The sequence below is a fragment of the Mustela putorius genome, unplaced genomic scaffold, assembly GCF_011764305.1.
Source record: "Mustela putorius furo isolate JIRA1106 unplaced genomic scaffold, ASM1176430v1.1 tig00001012_pilon_pilon_pilon, whole genome shotgun sequence".
Lineage (NCBI taxonomy): Eukaryota > Metazoa > Chordata > Mammalia > Carnivora > Mustelidae > Mustela > Mustela putorius.
In genome coordinates this window covers 5,499,188-5,522,027 of record NW_025421531.1, presented here as the reverse complement: position 1 = coordinate 5,522,027, position 22,840 = coordinate 5,499,188, and the positions used below count along the sequence as shown (strand labels likewise).

Sequence of the window (22,840 nt, the reverse complement as noted above, 5' to 3'; positions counted from 1 at the left end):
GATCCCATCAAAAAAGAGAGCTATAGACCAATATCCTTGATGAACACAGATGCGAAAATTCTCACCAAAATACTAGCCAATAGGATTCAACAGTACATTAAAAGGATTATTCACCACGACCAAGTGGGATTTATTCCAGGGCTGCAAGGTTGGTTCAACATCTGCAAATCAGTCAATGTGATACAACACATCAACAAAAGAAAGAACCAAAACCATATGATACTCTCAATAGATGCTGAAAAAGCATTTGAAAAAGTACAGCATCCCTTCCTGATCAAAACTCTTCAAAGTGTAGGGATAGAGGGCACATACCTCAATATCATCAAAGCCATCTATGAAAAACCCACCGCAAATATCAGTCTCAATGGAGAAAAACTGAAAGCTTTTCCGCTAAGGTCAGGAACACGGCAGGGATGTCCATTATCACCACTGCTATTCAACATAGTACTAGAGGTCCTAGCCTCAGCAATCAGACAACAAAAGGAAATTAAAGGCATCCAAATCGGCAAAGAAGAAGTCAAATTATCACTCTTCGCAGATGATATGATACTATATGTGGAAAACCCAAAAGACTCCACTCCAAAACTGCTAGAACTTGTACAGGAATTCAGTAAAGTGTCAGGATATAAAATCAATGCACAGAAATCAGTTGCATTTCTCTACACCAACAGCAAGACAGAAGAAAGAGAAATTAAGGAGTCAATCCCATTTACAATTGCACCCCAAACCATAAGAAACCTAGGAATAAACCTAACCAAAGAGGCACAGAATCTATACTCAGAAAACTATAAAGTACTCATGAAAGAAATTGAGGAAGACACAAAGAAATGGAAAAATGTTCCATGCTCCTGGATTGGAAGAATAAATATTGTGAAAATGTCTATGCTACCTAAAGCAATCTACACATTTAATGCAATTCCTATCAAAGTACCATCCATCTTCTTCAAAGAAATGGAACAAATAATTCTAAAATTTATATGGAACCAGAAAAGACCTCGAATAGCCAAAGGGATATTGAAAAAAAAAGCCAAAGTTGGTGGCGTCACAATTCCGGACTTCAAGCTCTATTACAAAGCTGTCATCATCAAGACAGCATGGTACTGGGGCGCCTGGGTGGCTCAGTGGGTTAAAGCCTCTGCCTTCGGCTCGGGTCATGGTCTCAGGGTCCTGGGATCGAGCCCCACATCTGGCTCTCTGCTCGGCGGGGAGCCTGCTTCCTCCGGTACTGGCACAAAAACAGACACATAGATCAATGGAACAGAATAGAGAGCCCAGAAATAGACCCTCAACTCTATGGTCAACTAATCTTCAACAAAGCAGGAAAGAATGTCCAATGGAAAAAAGACAGCCTCTTCACTAAATGGTGTTGGGAAAATTGGACAGCCACATGCAGAAAAATGAAATTGGACCATTTCCTTACACCACACACGATAATAGACTCAAAATGGATGAAGGACCTCAATGTGTGAAAGGAATCCATCAAAATCCTTGAGGAGAACACAGGCAGCAACCTCTTCGACCTCAGCTGCAGCAACATCTTCCTAAGTACATTGCCAAAGGCAAGGGAAGCAAGGGCAAAAATGAACTATTGGGATTTCATCAAGATCAAAAGCTTTTTCACAGCAAAGGAAACAGTTAATAAAATCAAAAGACAACTGACAGAATGGGAGAAGATATTTGCAAACGACATATCAGATAAAGGACTTGTGTCCAGAATCTATAGAGAACTTAGCAAACTCAACACCCAAAGAACAAATAATCCAATCAAGAAATGGGCAGAGGACATGAACAGACATTTCTGCAAAGAAGACATCCAGATGGCCAACAGACACAGGAAAAAGTGCTCCATATCACTCGGCATCAGGGAAATACAAATCAAAACCACAATGAGGTATCACCTCACACCAGTCAGAATGGCTAAAATCAACAAGTCAGGAAATGACAGATGCTGGCGAGGATGCGGAGAAAGGGGAACCCTCCTACACTGTTGGTGGGAATGCAAGTTGGTGCAGCCACTCTGGAAAACAGCATGGAGGTTCCTCAAAATGTTAAAAATAGAACTGCCCTATGACCCAGCAATTGCACTACTGGGTATTTACCCTAAAGATACAAACGTAGTGATCCAAAGGGGCATGTGCACCCGAATGTTTATAGCAGCAATGTCCACAATAGCCAAACTATGGAAAGAACCTAGATGTCCATCAACAGATGAATGGATAAAGAAGATGTGGTATATATACACAATGGAATAGTATGCAGCCATCAAAAGAAATGAAATCTTGCCATTTGCGACAACATGGATGGAACTCGAGCATATCATGCTTAGCGAAATAAGTCAAGCGGAGAAAGACAACCATCATATGATCTCCCTGATATGAGGAAGTGGTGATGCAACATGGGGGCTTAAGTGGGTAGAAGAAGAATCAATGAAACAAGATGGAATTGGGAGGGAGACAAACCATAAGTGACTCTTAATCTCACAAAACAAACTGAGGGTTGCTGGGGGGAGGGAGGTTGGGAGAAGGGGGTGGGATTATGGACATTGGGGAGGGGATGTGCTTTGGTGAGTGCTGTGAAGTGTGTAAACCTGGTGATTCACAGACCTGTACCCCTGGGGATAAAAATATATGTTTATAAAAAATTAAAAATTAAAAAAAAAAGAATATTTAGAGGAGTGAACCATTGCATAGAAATCTGGAATGGATGACCTTAGTGGGTCCACCTGGCCTCAGGTTTCCTGTAGTTACTTTCAGGAACCACCTCAAAGTCTGAACGTGCCCTTGCCCAGCAGCTGCTCTGATGACGGTCAGCACACCCGCAAACTGGGCCTGCGCTGAGGGTCCCATGGCAGCCCCAAAGGCTTACTTATTACCACCCGGATCGCTGTGCTTGTAGAGCCTCCCAGGCTGCCGGAATTGGGCTCATTGCCCCTGACACAGTGCTGCACATGGGTTTACCCCTGCAGCAACCCCCACTTTGGCAGGGGAGGGCCAGCCCCACACAGCACATCCATGGCAGGACTCAGAGCAGATCCCACACATGGTTTGAGGATGTGCTCTGCCCTGCTAGGCTGCCTGCCTCCCAGGCTCCCGGTTCTTCCTCCCAGGCTCGTCCATTGCTTGGGAGCTGGGGATACAAACAGCAAGGAGCCATGGCCAGAAGCTGCCAATGCCATCTCACTGGGGAGGTGTGGTGTAGAGCCACGGCTGTCAGGGCCGCGTGGCAGGCCATACACAGGGCAGCGTTTGTATGAAGTACCACAGTTACATCTCAGTCCTTGCTCTAAGTCTTCAATCTATAGTCCTCACTGTCTCCTCTGCAGATGTGGTCCCCCGCCAGTGTTAAGCTCTCCCATTCCTGCCTGTTTAGTGTGAAAACTGATTTTGACAGCTGGAGGTAAAACCGAGTCCAAAGACTAAGAGAATAAAGTCTATCCCCAGACTCCAGAAGCCCTGATCACTTCTGGCTGGGCTACCTAGCTTCACTTCAGAGAATGGAAAAGACCTTCAAGTCTGTCTGCACTGGTCTCCCTCCTCACTTGACAGACTAGGAAACAGGATGAAAAGATGAGGTCATCTGAAACAGCTCCACAACCAGTGCCAGAGCCGCGGCCAGCAGTTCCCGAGACCCTACTTTATCATTCAGTGTGTCCCCACACAGCCTCCTCCTAGTCTCCACTGGCATTTTTTGGAGAATGCCCTAGACTGGCAACAGGCTTCCTGATGACATCGCGTGATAAGCGGCACCATGTTATACCACGTTCGTCTCTATTGGTGGAAGTCACACGAAGGCTCTGCAAGAGCCCTCACTCTCTTATGCTCTCTCCACTGCCTGGGCCTGTCTGGACTTAACCTGCATATCGATTTGAGATTCAGAGCCTGCTGACAGTCAAGAATAAAAAGTGATGGTGGGGGTTATCTACAACAGCCAAATTATGGAAACAGCCCAAGTGTCCAACCATCGACTGATGAATGCATAAGGAAGATGTGGTGTAGATATACAATAGATTATCACTCTGCCATAAAAAAAGAATGAAATCTTGCCATTTGCAACAACATGGATGATCTAGAGTATTCTGTTGAATGAAATAAATCAGTCAGAGAAAATAAATACTGTGTGATCACTCATGTGGAATTTAAGAAACAAAACAAATGAGCAAAAGTGGCGGGGTTGGGGGAGAGAGAGAGAAGCAGACCAAGAAACAGATTCTTAACTGTGGAGAACAAACTGATGGTTACCAGAGAAGGGGTGGGTAGGGGCTTGGGGAAATCAGTGATGGGGATGAAGGAGGGCACTTGCTATGATGAGCCCTGGGTGATGTATGAAGATGTTGAATCACTATATTGTCCATCTGGAACTAATATTACACTGTATGTTAACTAACTGGAATTTGAACAAAAAACTTTTTTAAAAGTCATGCTGGGGGATCAGGGAAAATTAAAAGTGAACTTAGGCCAGTAAGACCCCAATTGGCAGCCAAAGCACATTTGGTAAAATACCAAAGTCTGATGGGGAAGTAGAAAGTAAGAACCACAGCCCATGAAGAGAAATTCTAAAAAGCTAACAGTAAAAAACCAACAACAACAAAACAAAAAACGGTGCTGGGTCTTCACAGGACATGCTCTTCACTGCATCAGAAAGTATGTCTGCCATCAGATTATTAGGGAGAAAATTCTGGGAAAACAGGCCAAAAGCCTGGACATCTGGGCATTTCAGAATGTTGGAGAAAGAACAAGAGAGAAGGTGCCAGTTCCAGGCATAAACAGCTCAGGAGTGAAGAGCTTTAGGGCAGAAACCACATCTCCCAAGATGTAGAATTAGAAATTCAAGGTCTGAGCTCTGGGTTATCTCACTTAATAACATCTGAGCGTGGGTAGAAAAATCACCTCTCCACATCTCAGGGTTTATAACTGTGGCACAGAGATAATACCCACAGCACAAAAAGGAACAAATATAGTGGGTACAAGGGGTTCATAAACCTTCTGCAAATGTCCAAGGGTATTTTCTTTCCTCCTCAGACTTTATGAAGTTTTCCTAAGGCTCTTCCCCAAACTGCATCAATGCCATATGCATTTGTTCATCCAGCAAATATTTATTGAGCACCTTCTAGACTCTAAAGAGCACCTTCAGACCCTGCAGGAGATGACTGGGATCCGAGCGTGAACACGACAGCTGAGTTCCTATCCTCGTGTGTATTCCAGAAACAACTCCTTTATCTGATAGGTGATTTCAAAATGTTTTCACTCAGTCTGTAGCTTGTCTTTTCTCAAAGCACAAAAGTTTTGTGCTACCTCTCAAAGCACAAAAGTTTTGAATTTATAAAAATCCATCCATCAGTGTTTGTTTGTTTGTTTTCCAATGGTGGATCATGTATTAGTATCTTTATGTGAAACATCTTTGGTCCTAAACATCATGGTCCTAAAGCTTTATTTCTCTTATGCTTTCTTCTTAAAATCTTTAAGTTTGGTTTTTAAATGTAAGTCTTTAATCTATTTTTCCAGTAAAAACATACATGTCGTTTATTAAATGTGCTTTATAGACAGTTAACAAAAAAGAATCACTATGACATCACACCTTGTTGTCAAGTCTTTAATCTACTTTAATTTTTGTGCATACTGTAGGTAAGAGTCTAAGTTCATCTGGCTTCTCATCTCTTCATGTAAAAATGTCTCCCAAACATATCTGGCAACATGGAGGTCATTGGCAGCTTGACCAGTGCATCAAGTCTCATCAAGTGGTGGAAACGGAAGCCAGACCAGAGCTGAGAGCAGAGTGAATGAAAAGGACAGGAAGCAGAGGCAGTGGGATATAAATAACACCTATGATCGGTTTGGTGCTGAAGAGGGAGGAGAAGGGTAGTAGGTGCAGAAGGACAAGACAACCGAGGTTGTTTCTTGTCCATCTGGGGGAGGGCGGGGGGGTTCCACAGTGACACATGATGGGTGCAGAGGACAGAAGATTGAGCAAAGGCAAAGAATTTTAACAAAAGATGAGGCAAAGCTATCATGAGAGAGAAGTGGATGACGCTTCAGCTTCCCCCATGGAAGCCAAATGGCAGTGACTCCCACAGAACATCACTGGGTTGGAATCTAAAGTGTTGCTGAGATGAAAGGCAGCTGGCCCCAGAGCCATAGGGGATGGCGACACAATGCTCTCCTTTCTTCCAGGAAGCATTTGTGCCCACAATGCCACCAGAAGTAGCAAGACAAAGTGAGAGAAATCCACGTCCCTGATATCCCCCTGCTGATCCTCCCACCCAGGCTGCCTTTGACAACCCAACTACCGAATTCTCTCCAAATGCAGAGTAATATCTGACTTTTGCCTTTTATTCCCCCTTCAGGAAAAGATTATGCAGAGACATGGGCCTCAGCTTCCATTTATAAAGTAAACTGGGCCCAAGACACCCAGTGCTTCAGGAACCACAATAAAGTAGGTCGGGCCTCGAAAGGCTGGAGACTGGAACTGGGCAACAAGTCAACACTCACCCAAAACATGCTAGCAGGTCACAAAAGTTTAACACAAAGCAAACATTAACACAATCTTAAAAGCCAATAATGTCTTCTCTGTACATAGATTTTTCCAGCCAATCCTGTTATTGAAATCTCATTAGAAAGTACAGCTTTTCTCATGTAGATACGACATTACTATGAGGGGTCCTTCATGACACGTGTTTGATGAAGCTGCCCACTGTGGTTTGAAAAACTGCCATCGCATGATCACGTCAATGATCTAGCTTTGCCCCTGGGAGTCATCAAATATTTGGTTTTTCCACTGTCCGTAATCCAAGGCCAACCAAATTGAAAATACAGATATGAAACTCAAGTGTGTTTAACTGGGGTGAAGTACACAGGTTTTTCCTCCTTTTTAATAGGGAAATAAAAGATTCTTTACTATAGCTGGAATTCAAAAATAATGGTCATTAATATCTAAAAGTGATACTTAATAACAAATTTTAAAAGAAATTCAATATTAGTCTCATTCTCACTAAATTATATCCTTTCCCTCCTGTTTAGTTTCGTATCTGTTATATATCAGAGGCTTGATAAGAATGCCTCTCCAGTATTTACCCCTTACTTGACCATCTAGGATATAATCAGATTTTAGAGTTTAAAACAACCACATCCCCAAATCTTTGCAGCCTCTCCTGTACTCATGAATTACTAGCAAAACTTCTTAGTTTCTCCTTGGACGTCTCTTTCACCTAGATGGCTCCAGCTAATCAAAGTGAATATGACTATTTTTCCTTCTATAATTTTCTATCAAGTTCTCTTTATAGAAATCCAAAGAACAAAATAAAGGTGGCCATACAGCAATAATCTGTCAGTGGGAGAATAACCCACATCACAATCTAGCAGAGGCAGAAGCAGAGACACGGGGACGGAGCTCTGCAGGGCTGGGTCGTGGTGTGAGGCTTGACGCTGGAAGCAGCCTAACATGAATGCTCTCACTGGGACTGCACAGGACAAGCTGCATAAATGCGATCAGCACAGCAGAGGCAGCAGGGAAATTGAATCATCTCAAATCAAGAGATATCAGGGCAGAGAGCTTACACACATACACAAGCTCTTGGCTTTTCATAAACCACCATGTAAACATTTGCCTTTGTTTTCCGTAGTTTTAATATCAGAGCCAGGTTGGGATCCCACACCTAGAGCAACTTCTCCAGAAGTCCTCCATTCAGACAGCATTCCAGACAGAGAAGTCCTTTCATGCAGCTGACTGATGAGCTGCTTGGTCTACCAGGAATCTGGCCTTCAGGGATGTGTGGGCTGGAACCTAAAGGGATCTTCAAAGTTCTCTAGCTTGCAGTCCTCAACCTGCTCACTCAAGCTGTCAGTGGTCAGCATCTGTGTTACTAAAATTAAACGCCTCTCCCTTTGGATGTTACCAAAAGTGACATGGACTTCAAAGGCAAATGAGTTCTTACTTCAAAAAACGGGAATTACATTGTAAATTGTCTCCAACAATTTAAAGTTCACAGATTTCAAGGAAAATTAAAATAGATTACCTTTAATGAAAACACCAAGGAAAAGTAGCATTGTACGCGTACTGAACCACAAACTTGTTCGTCTGAAGATAAACCCTTTCAAGAGAATAAGGAATTTAATTCCCTCCTCTCCCCAACAAATACTCATCGAGCCTCTACCTCAGACCAGATACTGCCAGGTGCTGCAAAGAGTCTCTGCTTGCAAGAGTGTACACTTAAGGAAACAACTGCTACGTGAACTACAAACTACAATAAGGCCAGCATGTTAGGGGAGCATGTCTTCGAGAACAAAAGGGCCTCTATCCTTGGGAGCCTGCTGAGAGTGACAGTCCTCCAGTTGTCCCCTACGACTGGCAGACGAGGAAAAGCCCTCAGTCACAAGTTCTTAACTGGTCAGAAGAGACCAAAGGCCCCGGGTCTGACAAGAATGAGCACCCCCAAGCACAAAGAGTAAACACCACAGCAGAAGGCTCCCAATTATTTGGTAGCACTCACTTCATCCCAAGAAATTACTCCATTCTGAAACTCCCACAGATTTAAGTTAAGAGCCAGTGGCCATATGTTTCTACTTAGTGTTGTGCTTTCTATTGGCCTCTTAACTGTTTAACTAGAAACTTCTAGAAGGCTTAGAGCCTATTAGTACCTCAAAGACAGTATGTTCTTTTTCAGTCACTTATGCATGTAAAAAATAAAATAAAATTTAAAATAAAAAATAAAATAACATGCCAGCTAGGAGAGCTAAAATATATTTATTTTTCACAGCAAGGTATATCAAATTATTTTAAAAGTCCTATCGGGGTACCTGGGTGGCTCAGTGGGTTAAACCTCTGTCTTTGGCTTGGGTCACGGTCTCAGGGTCCTGGGATCGAGCCCCACGTCGGGCTCTTTGTTCAGTGGGGAGCCTGCTTCCACCTCTCTCTCTCTGCCTGCCTCTCTGCCTACTTGTGATCTCTGTCTGTCAAATAAATAAATAAAATCTTAAAAAAAAAAAGTCCTATTGGACTATTTAATCTATTCTCTAAGATTCTTTTAAGTAAGGCACACCTTTATACATGTAATAATCCCTCTTCCCAAAACATAAAACTTTCTGTTTATCCCATTTATCAATAGGTAGAATTTTCCACAAGATCATTACCTAGACCACATTCACGTGCCAATAAGCAAGTAGAAAAAAAAAAAAAGGCAGAACATATTACTATCACAAAACCAGATCTACAGAAACCTGGCCACAGGTTTGAAGTGGGAGCTCACACACAGGAACTGTACTTGTCGGACAAGTAAAAGATACAAAACTACAGTAATCAGACAGGGGAGCTATGAAAGGACCTTGGTGCAGGATCATTTTATTTAGGGACAAGCAGTCCCATACAGCCCATTTAGACTTCAGTTGTAAAAAACTGTAAAACTCACTGGTGTGAACACTCATGATCTAAAAGTCAGCAGAACTCAGCCATGGGAGCAGAAGAGGATCAACAGCAGAGCTTCTGCAACAGGCTTCTGCCAGCTCACAGACCCCTCCGCCTCAGAGAGCAGTATTTCTTTAACATCTTTTTATACATGACCTACATTAACAAACGTATTTCATAGCTCAACCCAGCACTCACAGAGATAGAGAGGTTGTGGTAGCCAAGCTCCAGGATGGCTCTCAGTGGTCCCCACCTCTGACATTCATACCTATGTGTGGTCCCCCCGTACCAGGATCCGTCCACGTGAAATCATGTTAGAAGTGACAACGAGTCACTGCTGAGACTAGGTCATAAAAGAGACTATGGCTTCGGTCTTGGGGATGCTCTCTGGTTCTCTTTCTCCAATCATGTACTCTGGTGAAGGACAGCTGTGACATCATAAATAGCCCTAAGAAAAGATCCCTGTGGCCAGGAGCTGAGCCCCCTAACAACCGCCACAGGAGTGACCTGCAAGCAGGTCCCAGTGACTGCAATCCTGACCCTGCCTTCATCCTGAGGCAAACCAACCAGTGAGGCAGCCCCTGACCCCCAGAAATGATAGAGGCTTATTGTTTTCAACTGCTAAGTTACACAGAAACAAATAACTACTACAGGTATATAAGTGAAAGAAAAAGTTTCTAGAAGTCTGTCTTACTTTTACTCTGAGCAATTCATAGTGATATTTCTATTCTGCTCCATTTTTCAGAAAGCTGTTTGCAACCCACGAAATTGAGTATGACCTACCAACTGGTCATAACCTAAGTGATTCAAGAGACACTGACAATACACCAATTATCTTGAGTCCGGTGTATACATATCACATATATGCAGACATATATAGATTTGTGAATATGCATTTATATAGATATAGATAGAATATGTACTAACAAACCATATCTATAGCTATTATTTCAACTGATTTCTCACAATAACTCAGAGTGAGACAAGAATTAAAATCCCCACTTTCCAGAGGAGTAAAATATGATGCTCAAAAAAGGCTATTTAATTTGCCTGAAGTCTAAGAGGTAAGAACAACAGAACTGGGCCCGGCACTCAGGCCTTCAAGCTCCTGGTATTTCCCCAGATGCAATTCATTATATGAATCTCTCATTATATACCTGTGTAAAGATATATGTACATTCAATATTTACTACACACTTATATTAATACAAATATGTATAACAGAGGACACTTTAAGTTTGTAATCCATTCTGTAAATATCCTCCTGGACTTGCATTCAGTCATCCAGGACATCACTCCCTCCTGATTTCCCTCAGACCTCATGGGCTGCTCCTTCTCAGATGTCTTTGCTGATTCCAAACTGTCGCTGTCAAAGTGTCAGGTCTCCTTCTTCCTTGATCCTCTTCTCTACACACTCATTCCCATGGCTGTCTCACTACCTCATCTCCGAGTTTTAAATGCTCTCTATAGGCTTAAAATTCCCAAATTGGCATTTCCAATTCAGACCTCTCTCCTGTACTCCATATATAAAGATCCATATATCTCCTTGCCTTTTAAAATATCTCTACTTGGATGCCTAAGAGAAATTTCAAACTTAGCACATCTGAAAGTAAACTTCTGATGATCCCCTGCATCTGCTTCTCCATAGCCTCCCCTGTCATTGATGGCAACCCCATGCTTCCAACCGCTCGCTCGGGCCAAAAAGACTGCCGTCATCCTAGACAGTGAGCTCATGAATCAACAGAACTGTGAGACAAAATAAACAAACAAACCAAACGTAGCATCTGTCTGCTTTAGCAGAGGAACAAAAGAATGAATAGTGTGTCTTTGTGCTCACTAGACCATACCCAGAGGGTTATTCTCAATTTCAAGTGCCTACTTGAGAGACTGGCAGAGAGGAGCAAGCTTAGAGGATACCAATCAGGATGAGGAGGGGATGGCACAGGGAACCAGAAAAAATTAATATAGACAAGTGATGGATCAGAAAACATGATGGAGTGATTATATGTTCATGCAGATTTAACACAATTGTGATTATGACCAAATGGGCATGGGAGGTTTCCTGTCACTAGATCACACCGTCTCAGTGACCGTCATCCTCCCGTCCATCCAGGAGCACACAGTATGTAGACAGCAAGTATGTAGAAATGACCAAGATATAACCCCTTTTTCACAGGAGCAGGGAAAGACCTACTATACTGTGTGATAAATGTCAGGATAGAAGGAAGAATGGCAGCTCTGGGAGCATGTACCATACAGAGTGACATCTGGGTAGGCTGCTCAGAGAAAAGGAGCTCTGGTCTGAGCTTTGAAGGTTGAGGAAGAGTTAACCAGAGGATGTAGTAGGTGAGTGGATACGGATAGAGAGAGAGAGAGAACATTCCAAGCAGAGGAAACCATTTATAAGTAAGAGACAAAAGGAGATATGTCCCATTAAGAGAATGAAGGCAGGAACAGTATCTGCAAATACTTTGGTATGACATAGGGCAGGGTAGAGGGGCAGAGGCAAACAGAAAGCAGAAAATAAATAATAAAATGAATGTTTCGTACTAGAACATATTTGATCCTCACAACAACCCTGTCAGGATTGTACTATCATCATCACCCTCTCCATTTCATAGTTCAGACAGCTGAAGCCCAACAATGTAAATAATTTGCTGAGGGCTCTCAGTTGCTAAGTGGCTGAGGTGACACCCTAAACTGGAAGTATGGCTCCAAGCTCACAGTGGTAAGCCCTGACTTCGCACTGCCTCTGTGAACAGGCCAGTCCATCACAGGACTTCAGAGTTTATCCTAAGGGCACTGGGGATAGGCCATTACACATTTTTAAGCAAAGGAAGGACTGGATAGAGATTTGCCTTCCAGAAAGATCCCACTCTTGCCTAAAAGAAAAGAAGAAGAAGGGGCAAGAATACAGTGGGGAGCCCCATTCTGGGAGATGGGGGTGGTCCTGCTCTGATCAGCCGGAACCAGGCTTGAGCCAAACGAATTAAGCTCACAGAGGGCTTAGCACATAAAGAAATCTCTGCGCCTTTCCATTTCTTCCCACTTTCTATCAAGGACTATATTTAACCTCATAAAAATGGTGATTTGGGGCAGGTTTTATGAGATGGCTGCATAATGAAGAAGCTTAAACATATAATGTCTGCTTCAATGTTTTCTATATGGAACATTTTTTCTTTTCTTTTTTTTTTTTTTTTTTTTTTTTTTTTTTTTTTTTTTTTTTTTTTTGCCCGGTGCTCTTTACAATGCGCTATTTCTGTCTTCTGGTGTGAAAAAAATTTTTTTTTGTAATTTCATATTTTAAGTATTTTTCTAGGTTGAAAGTAAAATTCTCTACGATGGAATGTTTTTCTTAGACGAGTTCTCCATAATCTTTCTCTGAATTTACCCTTGACAAAAATTAAGACATGACATTTAAAATACCATAGACCTCCTTTAAACTTCTGGTGTAATGTCACCATCAGATCAGAGGGTCCCTGTTTCATTCCCTTTGTAAGAACATTAGTTCTAAGTAAGAGTCTCATTAAGGATTTTGCCTAAGGTCATGCAGAGATGTTAAACCTGGGAAATTTTCTAAAGTGTTTGATTTGCCTGAAATACCACCTCTTGGGTGAATGTGAAAATTTTTAGGTTTGGTATTTGAGTTTCTTTGTCCTCATCTGGGGGCACTCCCCTAGAGAGTTCTCCTGAGAAGTCTATGAAAGAGTGTTTCAACTGCAACTGAAGATACCCATGGATATCAGTAGAGACATACTTCTATTCATTTCAACTTGTGGTTATTATATCTGGCACAGTGCCTAATGGTGACAGTAATTTCTCAGAGATGCTCAGAGGTGCCTTTTCCTCCTTTCAAATATGTGAAAGGCCAAAATCTGACCTTGGTTTAACACGTTTTTCTTTCTCCTCTCTCCTAAACCATTATTTTGTCCACCACTCCATTCAATATAACTTGAAGGCCTAGTGTAGCTTACATGCCTGGAGTCCAGACCCTTCATCAGACATCAGGGAGCAAAGCTCAAATACCAAATCTGGGCTGATTCAGGGGCCACAGTACTCGTTACCAGATCTCAAAATGATGTGTTTCAGTTACATAGTGGACTTTTTGTAGGTTACTGTTCTTACTAAAATGGACTCATAATGTTCTTTGCTTCCTTTTACATCTCAGAAGTTTGTAGAGGCCCTGTGTTAGGACATGGAAAAATCCTTAAGGACTATGCCCCCTACCAAAGTAACAGTGAGTAATGTTAATGGTCTTCTCCACTATAGAACTCTGGGAACAAAGACTTAGAAGTGACATGGGAGGAGCATCCATAACTTCCTGTTGAGCCCCTATTTAACGAAGGGCAAGCATCCAAGAGGTGTGTGTTATGGTTCATATGGTCATGGGAAATTTTCCTGGATTTACAGATTATCAGCGTGCATGCAGCCTGACCTATAATTTCAGCTTTACAAGCTCCACATACAAAATGGAAACACAGGAGTTGACAGTTACCAAGACTACACTGAATGTCAGTTGCTATGGAGTAGAGAAGAACATTGCAGAAAGAGGCCCTGGTCAATAGAAACTGAGAAAACACTTGGGGGAGGCTAAAAGACAAAATAATGACATGGGGACAGTTGGAAATACTGTGAGTCATGGAGCACAAAATAAGATTCTCCAATTAGGTCTGCTTCTCTCAGGATGCCTTTAATCGGTGTTTCCTCAACATTTATGTGTTTAATTATGTACAGCAATTATGAAGTTAAACCAACAGCCTCTTAGAGTGACTTTTCAGTCACTCCTCCTAAAGAATCCCAGTTCAGTTAGCCCTGGCCCCTGATTTACTTCCCTCTCCTCTTTCACTCCCTGCCCTCTGCTTCGCTAATCCCCTACTTCCCACTCAGCCCTTCAAAGCCAGCAGAACACCAATCACCAGCAATAACACAACCTTTTTCAAACCATCACCTTTTAAATAACCTACACAGCACTTAAATCCAGTTGTACCAAAAGAAAATGATATCAAACTGGTGACTTTTTTAAATCAAAGAGATGGAATCTTAAAAGAACAAACACTGGTGGAAAACCCACTATGTAGGATTTTTCAGTTGACAAAATTTGTCATAAACCATTCAGGAGAGCCTGGCTTCTATTGTCCAATTTTAGTATGGAAATTTCTTTTTTCTCTTATACCAAACTTGATAATGGAATTCCTCCAAGACCCTATTTTGTCTTATTTGCTATCTGTAATTGTTTTTTACTTTATTTATTTCATTCATTCATTGAGCAAATAATAACTGAACATCTACCATGTGCTAGGCATTGTTTTGGCTCTCACAATAAACCAATGAATAAAACAGACAAACATGGATCTTGCATTCCAACAGGGAGAGAAAGATACAATTAAAAATTCACATTATCGGTAAGCAGGACCATACAGTGTGTCAGGGGAGGGGAAGTAATAGAAGAAAAAGAAAAAGTAGAGCAGGGTGAGTGGCATGTGGGGTACAACTTTTAACACAATAGTTAGGGTAAGCCTCATTTTGGAGGTGACAACTGAGTCAAGACCTGAAAGAAGAATTTGGGATGCCCGCATGTGATAGAAGGACATTCACCCAGAAGAAAGGAAGGAAGAGCCAGATGACCCTCACGCATATGTCCCTTCTGTACTATGAACTTACAGTGTAGATCTGTCAGCTTCTGCAGCAGCCCTGGACCTCTCTTCCTGGCCACTCACTCTCCATTCACTATCTATGGCTCAGGTCTCAGCACAGTGAAACACACAAGCTTCCTAACTGTCAAAATGATGTAGAAGAGGACAGGGCTCTGTGGCGACCACCAGGAACCTCCCTTCGAACACTCCTGATCCTTGTCCTTTAACTGGATACCCCTAACAAACATTCCCTTTGAAGTTCTGGAAGAAACTCAAATAGATGACATGTGGCTCTGCAGGAAACAGTTTGTCTTCTTCCATTGCTGAAAAGCCCTCCTGGTTGCTTTTCATTACTTTTATCTATTAACTAATTCTGGGCATAGCATCCCTTACCACATCCTCAAAGCTACATGACTCCCTTTGTTCTCTCCCTTTGCCCTGGGTCCTTCCCTCTCCCCACACACCTTCTGCTTTGCCATCAGAGCTAACCTTCCAGCTACTCCCCAGCCACCAAGCGGCACGGCTCGGCAGCTCCGTTCCCTTCCATCCTCTCCCACCCCGTACTCCTCCGCACCAAGATATGGACTTCTGGGGAGTGAAACTTGGAAAATTACATCACAGGTATGAAGAACAGTCTGTGAAAACAACACAAATAACAATATGGCTTTGGGTTAAGAGAGACTGGGGACTTCATTATTCCTCTTTTTCACATTGTCTAGAGGCAGACTTCTCCCTTCTTGCTAAAGAAAGCTGAAGAAGCTTTCAAACTATGGTATAATCAGCAAATCAAGCTCTCCTTTAGGCCAGCAGCCTGTGCAGGGTTTAATGACATGGGGGCGGGAACACTGACTGCCTGTGGCCAAAGCCTGCAGGAAGACAACCAAGAGGCTTGACCCGAGACAGCGATTCCCAAGCTGAATGATCTTGACTCTTGAGTTTGTAGAAGCTCTTAACTTTCTAAGCATACAAACCATAGAAAAGTACTGTTATAAATGAATTATAAATACGGGGGGAAAATCCCCTGGAGTTAATAATCTCAGTAGTCGCGTGATTGTATAGAAAACACTGTTCTTGCCCCATAAGGAAAGTCTGGGTGCGGACCCCGACTGTCCATTCAAATGGACACACACCCAGGGCTGCAGATAGTGAGAGTACTTACCAAAGCAGCCAGTCTCTTGATAAAAGCTCTAATTATTAATGTGAATAGCACTTTTAACATCTCCAGAACAATCCTTCAAAATGAGTGAAGAAGAACTGAGAAACTGATTGTTGGAGTGGCTTCCTTATGGGTAAGCATTAACTTAATATAATCTTAGGAAGAACTCAGGAATTTGGTCTTTTATAGGCTATTACAGAAATTCATTTCCTTTATTGTGAAAATACTTTGTGCCTACACATCTCTATGTTATAGCTAGCAAAAGCATTAATTAACATCCTGATTAGACTTCTATCACTAGGGATAATTTGAGGGGATAAGAAATTATGAAAGAAGATAACCCATGCAAAGTGCCTATTCTGCTTGACACAAGAGCAGAATATGTAGGGTTGATGGGTCATGACAAATATATGAGAATATTAATTCAAGCACATAAAATCCCTATGTCAGTTTTCGGAACTAGAAAATTTTAAAGCTGAAGAGGACCTTAAAGATCCCAATTCTATTCCCTCATTTAGGATTAAGAGAAACTGAAGCACACCGGTACAGCTCATCAGATGCCTTCTAGAGCACAGAGCATGCAATCTGAGATGGCACGGCCTGAGTGGCCCTGGAACCCAGAGCACTGTTGGTGGAGGAGGTCACACGTCAGGTCTGCTGGGCACCCAAGGGGGCGACGAGAGGGGCCTTGTTCCTAAGCATCTATAAAGACAAGTTCAGAGATAAGGATAACAGCTCTGACCCAAAGCAAACTGGTGAACAAGTATCTGGAGCCTGATGCTGAGCTCACAGAGAAAAGGACTTGGAGTGGTTGGACTCTGAGACTCTGTGTCCCATGTCCTAGCACAGAAGCATTCTCCATTCTTAGTCCCATTAGGTCCTGAGCCCACTCTTGCATGGAAGGAGGTCTGGCCTCTTTGTTCTTTCTCCTTCCTCATCCACATCCTCATGTACCCTCTTCTGCTATGCTTCTGGTAGCCACTTGGTGTGAGGCAAGATTCTGAGGTTCAAGTTTGGGCTCAGTGAGGAGCAAAGGGACTCCAAAAATGTCAGCTTACTGGTACTTTTCACATATACAACCATGATCCTGGACTTATTTACAGACACGTTAGGGGCCACAAAGGAGAGAAGGGTGATTGGCAGGGCAGAGTCTGCGCATATAAGGTATCCCTCCCAAATACCATTTGAGCATGTCCAAATCAAGTGGACAGGTCTTCCCCTGGCAGAGACTGGAGCAATCCTAGCACTAAAAAGTTAAGTACAGTTATGAATTATGAACCTCTAAAAATTAGGAAGTGGTACAACCATTTAGATAATAAACAATTTTTTTTTCAACGGGGGAAAGTCTCTTATTTACAACAGAAGGCCACCTGGTCAGTGCCAAAGTGGGAAAATCATCATTTACAACCATCACGGTAAAGACTGGATGGGACAAGGACTATCCATAATGCTAAATTGAGGGGGAAACAACGGACAATGAGCACGGTATTTGCAGGGTCTTAAAGTGCCTCCCACAGAACATTTATTAGTTGCAAAGGGGGAAAAAAGGTAATGGCACAGTAGATGAATCAGACAATACCCTTTCAGGATGATGAAAATTAGCATCACTTAATGAGAATTTTGGGGCATAGCGTGCTTCCAGAGGTGATATCATAATGTTTCTCCTGTAGTATTCCTACTTGAACAGCATACTCTAAATCTAATCACAAGAAAACATCAAAGTAAAAATGTGGAATGTCCTATTAACTAAGGAAGAGCGGTACTCTTCACTGTCATGGAAGACACAGAAAGACTGTGGGAATATTCCAGCAGAAAAAGACTCCAGAGCAGTCCAGCACTTTTCCATTGTTCCCTTTGAGAGAAATCAGGCCTGGGGTTAATAATAGGGTTTATAGTTCCTTAAATGAATAATGATCAGGTAGAAAATCAGAAGTTGTTTTGTTTTTTAATTCACAGACCTCTTACACAACCTAGTTCATGCTGAGTCTTACAAAAATAAAGAATAATTAGCCCTCTCCTCAAAGATGAGCCTGCCATTCAGCCACAATCCCATTTTGCCACTGGGCTTTGCTTAATACTTTTTTCTAAATTGTGAATTCACAGCATTCTGAACACAGCCTTTGCTCTGTAGAAAATGGATTTGTGTTTTTACCATAGAAATATATTTACATTGGGGCACCTGGGTAGTACAGTTGGTTGGGCATCTCACTCTTGATTTTGGCTCAGGTGATCTCAGGGTTCAGGGACAGAGCCCCACGTGGGGCTCCATGCTCAGTGAGGAGTCTGCTTGTCCCTCGCCCTCCCCTTCTGCCACTTTCTCCCCACTCTTCCTCTCTAAAATAAATAAAATATTTCTTTAAAAAATAGGCTTATATTACATTATAGAAATGGATTTAGGGGTGCCTGGGTAGCTCAGTGGGTTAAAGCCTCTGCCTTCAGCTCAGGTCATGATCCCAGGGTCCTGGGATTGAGCCCCGCATCGGTCTCTCTGCTCAGCAGGGAGCCTCCTTCCTCCTCTCTCTCTCTGCCTGCCTCTCTGCCTGCTTGTGATCTCTATCAAATAAATAAATAAAATCTTAAAAAAAAAAAAAGAAATGGATTTATACTTACGTTATCCTACTTTGGTTGCTATATCTTTCTAACTGCTATACCTTTCTAACTGGACTTTCAAAATACAGTACATTTGGAGATACACAGTACATACAGTAAAAATAACTTGCTTCATGAAGCTGGCCATAGCTGACTTTAATCTGAAGTCCTAGCTAATTCAGAAAGTAAAAATACAACCAGTAATATCACGTCTTCCATTTTGTGTTATGGACATTATGTATCTAGACATCATGTATCTAGATCACACTGCTAAAAATAATCTCAAATGGATTTCCTGTTCATACTGCTTCCCGTTGCCCCACAAACACACAGACACACACACAGCCTAAAGTTGGAAGGAGTCTTTAGAAATCAAGCAGACTTCTCGCCTGCCTTAAGATATCAGGAGCCCAGATGAGGCCATCACAGCCCAGTGATCCAACAAGTGACTTAAATTCATGCATGTAGGTAACAATAATATAGGATTAAGATCCTCCAGTGGCTCGGAGCAACATTCTTTCTTCTCTTTTAAACAAATGTGGGACATCACTAAATTACTGCATTTTATGGTCAAGCTCTCCAGCTTATCTTACGAATCACTAATACAGTTTGATTCACTACATTTAATTTCCCACCATTTGAAGAGTCCCAATGCTCCCCTCATTGTAATAAAAATAAAGGTTTGTAGATGTTGCGCCAAAATAACAGTAGAAAGATTCATAGTAATAAAGGGCCACCCAAACAGAAGATAGTGCTTTACTGTGCATTAGTTGGATTTACTAGTGGCAAATCTATAAGAGGTACATTCATGTCAGACAAAATGGACAAAAACCATAACCCTCCCCCGCCCCCAGTGTCTCCAAGCACAAAAGCAGCTACATTGATATAGCACAGCAGCTCTGGAAAATAACCTCTGGCTTTGCATCCAAGCCAGAAGCTGAGATCTTGGGGGCATGAGGAAATGAGAAGAGAGTGTTGGGGAAAAGCTACTGTCATGCGCATATTACACCTTTTAAGCAGTGAGAAATTCATTTAATAAATCGATTGAAGTCTGAAATCTAATTAAATCTAAAAGAGGGAGCAAACTGAAATGCAAATAAGTTCACGCTTCAATTGTATACAAGGAAGCTCTGCCGTGCGTGCCCTCAATGATGCATTACCCAAAGTGCTTTCTGGGTTCATTAAAGCAGTGCGGCAACGTGCCATGAATTATTTCTATGCTCTGCCTCAGACACAAATATCTTCATGCAGGCGATCTGGCCACTTTCCCCTTCCCAGTCAAGGTGAATGAGATGCGTGGTTCTCAAGGGCTCTGAGCGTGGCTGTAATAGTCAAGCTAAAACTTAGTAAGCCAACATGCATACCTTGATTCAGAAAAACAACGAAGCATTTTTCTAATTACTGGCACCCTATATTTAAGATAATCTGAATGTGCAAGAATAATAATGCAGAATGACCAACCGCATTCTAGAGACCAGTGCTCCAATTAGTTTGATTTCAGGCTAGAGCACATCTTCAGATAGGCACCGGCGCCACTGGATCCCGCTATCTCCAGGTTTAGCTGGCTCTCAGAAGCAGCAAACAAAGTGGCCAAATCCCAGGAGCTAGGCTCCATTTGTGAAGTGGGAGTGTTGCAGGGGCCAGGGAAGTGCTGGAAAGTTTTTTGAAGATGTCAGCAAATGACTGCATCGAGGCTTAACTCTGGGTTATTGCGACACCCCCTCACTGGCTTCTTGCTTCTGCCCTTGACCCCAAAGACTAATCTCATAACAGAGTATAGTGTCACTGTCAAATCAAATCCCTTCTATGTCTCCCCATCTATGGCGGTTAATTTTTTTCAAGCTCCTATTTAAATTCCAGTTAGTTAACATACAGTGTTATATTAGTTTCAGATGTACAATATTGTGATTCAACATTTCCATACATCACCCAGTGCTCATCACAGCCAAGGGCCCTCCTTAATCCCCATCACCTGTTTCACCCACCTCCCTTCTGGTAACCATCAACTGGTTCTCTATAGTTAAGGGTCTATTTCTTGGTTTGCTACTCTCACTCTTTTCCGCCCTTTGCTCCTTTGTTTTGTTCCTTAAACTCCACATGAATGAAATCAACTGGTATATGTCTTTCTCTGAATTATTTCACTTAGCATAATATGCTAGCTCCATCCATGTCATCACAAATGGCAAAATTTCATTTTTATGACTAATATTCCATTGTGTATATATATATATATGTATGTATATGTGTGTATATATGGCTATACACACACATCTTTATCCATTCATCAGTCAATGGACACTTGAGCTGTTTCCATAATTTGGCTATTGCAGATAATGCTGCTGTAAACATCAGGGTCTTTTGAATTAGTATTTTCATATTCTTTGGGTAAATACCCAGTAGTGCAGTTGCTGGATTGTAGGGTAGTTCTATTTTTAACTTTTTGAGGAACTTCCATACTGTTTTCCAAAGTGACTGTACCAGTTTGCATTCCTACGAACAGTGCAAGAAGATTCCCCTTTCTCCACATCCTCACCAACACTTCTGGTTTCCTATTAGCCATTCTAACTGGTGGGAGGTGATATTTCATCACAGTTTCGACTTGCATTTCTCTGATGGTAAGTAATGATGAGCATCTTCTCATGTGTCTCTTGGCCATCTGGAGGTCTTTGGAGACATGTCTGTTCATGCCTCTGCCTATTTTTAAATTGGATCATTTTCTGGGTGTTGAGTTTTAAAAGTTCTTTATGTATTTTGGATACTAACCCTTTATCAGGTATGTCATGAGCAAATACCTTCTTTATTCTGTAGGTGGCCTTTTAGTTTTGTTGATTGTTTCCTTCACTGTGCAGAGCCTTCCTATTTTGATGTAGTTCCAATCGTTTGTTTTTGCTTTTGCTTCCCTTGCCTCAGAAACCACATCTAGAAAGAAGTTGCTATGGTTGATGTCAAAGAAGTTACTGCTATATTCTCTTCTAAGATGCTTATGCTTTCCTGTCTCACATTTAGGTGTTTAATCCATTCTGGATTTATTTTTGTGTGTGGTGTAAGAAAGTAGTCCAGTTTTCCCAAGGCCATTTAAGAGACATTCTTTTTTTCCTATTGCATACTCTGCCTCCTTTTTCAAAGATTAATTGACCAGATAATTGTGGGTTTATTTCTGGGTTTTCTATTCTATTCCACTGATCTATGTGTCTATTTTTGTGCCAGTACCATACTGTTTTGATTACTACAATTTTATAAATTGAAGTCTGGAATTGTGATGCCTCCAGCTTTGCTTTTCTTTTTCAGGATTGCGTTAGTTATTTGGGGTCTTTTTTGATTCCATACAAATTTTAGGATTGTTGGTTCTAGCTCTGTGAAAAATGCTGTTGGCATGTTGATAGGGGTTGCATTAAGTGCGTATGTTGCTTTGGAGAGTATAGACATATTAACAGTATTTTTTCTTCCAATTCACAAGCATGGAATGTCTTTCCACTTCTTTGTGCTGACTCCAGTTTCTTTCATCAGTGTTTTATAGTTTTCAGAGTACAGGTCTTTCACCTCTTTGGTCAGGTTTATTCCTAGCTATCTTACTGTTTTTGGTGCAATTGTAAATGGGATTGTTTTCTTAATTCTCTTTCTGCTGATTCATTATTGGTCTATAGAAATGCAACAGATTTCTGTACATTGATTTTGTATCCTGGGACTTCACTGCATTTGTGTATCAGTTCTAGCGGTTTTTGTTTTTGGAGTCTTTCAGGGTTTCTACATAGAGTATCATGTCATCTGCAAATAGTGAAAGTTTGGCTTCCTCCTTGCCAATTTAGATGCCTTTTCTTTCTTTTTGTTGTCTGATTGTTGTGCCTAGGACTTCAGTACTATACTGAGTAAAAGAGATGGAAGTGGGCATCCTCGTCTCGTTCATAACCACAGGGGAAAAGCTCTCAGTTCTTCCTCATTTAGAAAGATACTAGCTGAGAGTTTTTCATGTATGGTCTTTACTATGTTGAAGTATGACCCCTTTAAACATACTTTGTTGAGGGTTCTTTATCATAAATGGATGTTGTACTTTGTGAAATGCTTTTTGTCT

General features: G+C 41.8%; 1 protein-coding gene and 1 long non-coding RNA gene across 7 annotated transcripts in view; one reads left to right on the top strand and one right to left on the bottom strand.

Moving 5' to 3' along the window:
* Positions 1–22,840, bottom strand: part of HHAT (hedgehog acyltransferase) — a 339,661-nt gene that overhangs the window by 153,017 nt on the left and 163,804 nt on the right. The gene's annotated exons all lie outside the window — the stretch shown is intronic.
* On the top strand, positions 11,494–17,531 carry LOC106003984. 2 transcript variants are annotated; one of them, XR_006608639.1, is made up of 4 exons: positions 11,494–11,530; positions 13,562–13,630; positions 15,509–15,647; positions 16,701–17,531. It is a non-coding gene; the product is annotated as an uncharacterized LOC106003984 (long non-coding RNA). The 2 variants fall into 2 exon arrangements; XR_006608638.1 differs by having other exon boundaries at positions 11,498–11,739.